Source organism: Trichechus manatus, unplaced genomic scaffold, assembly GCF_000243295.1.
Source record: "Trichechus manatus latirostris isolate Lorelei unplaced genomic scaffold, TriManLat1.0 scaffold00098, whole genome shotgun sequence".
Taxonomy (NCBI): domain Eukaryota; kingdom Metazoa; phylum Chordata; class Mammalia; order Sirenia; family Trichechidae; genus Trichechus; species Trichechus manatus.
The window spans coordinates 3,746,277-3,747,511 of NW_004444034.1; positions in this window are offsets into that span (position 1 = coordinate 3,746,277).

Consider the following 1,235-nt stretch of genomic DNA (forward strand, 5'->3'; position numbering starts at 1 on the left):
CCATGACTTTGCAGTCATTTATAAACCCAAAAAGACTAATCTGTTATAGGTACTAACGGTAATTGATTTTGTTGATTACATTTTCCTAGGGTCAATTAACAAATATTACTGCCAGAATTTCATTCTGGTTGGTAACATTTATGCTTTAGGCATTTCTTAATCTTTGGAGAGAATTCTTCTTTTTCTGGTGTAAGTGAAGGAAGTGGGAAGCCTTTGGAAAAATGTTTCCTTTTGTAAATATCTTAAATTAGCAATCATTAGCTTTTTAATGACATGCCGTAATTAAATCATAAAAGGTTACAATCTATAATAAAACTTTCTCTGAAGTGTACATACATAAATATTGATAGCTTTGGAAAAGAATAAAATATGTGGTCTGTATTTACATTGTAGTTTATAGATTCGTAAGGCATGAAGGACAGGAATATTTGAAAAATATCTGTTAAAAGCAATATAAAAGTTCAATTTATTGAAAGAACAAATAATTTAGACAAGTAGATGTGTTAAATATTTGACCTAATTGCAGTCTCTTTGAATTTTGACATCTTATCATTACATTTGCTGCTTAGAAGGGAAGACGGCGAGACTTCATCTCACATACTTTGGACATTTTGTCAGAAGGGGCCAGTCCTTGGAGAAGGACATCATGCTTGGTAAAGCAGAGAGTCAGTGAAAAAGAAGACCGTCAAGGAGATGTATTGACACAGTGGCAGCAACAATAGGCTCAAACACAGCAACGATTGTGAGGATGGCGCAGGACCAGGCAGTGTTTTGTTCTGTTTTATATAGGGTAGCTATGAGTCTGAAATGACTTGACGGCACCTAACAACAACAATATCACTACATTAAAATAAATTGATGGCATATGCCTGACTAACCTACTTTATTTGTGTATGCATACATATATATCTTAAAAGTACACATACACTTTTTTCATTGTGCTTTAAGTGAAAGTTTACAGCTCAAGTTAGTTTCTCATACAAAAATTTATACACACATTGTTATGTGACCCTAATTACTATCCCTATAATGTGACAGCAAACTCTTCCTTTTCATCCCGAATTTCCCATGTCCATTCAGCCAGCTCCTATCCCTTTCTGCCTTCTCATGTTGACTCTGGACAACAGCTGCCCATTTAGTCTCGTGTATCTACTCGAACTAAGAAGCATACTCTTCACAAGTATAATTTTATGTCTTATAGTCCAGCTAATCTTTGTCTGAAGAGTTGGCTTTGG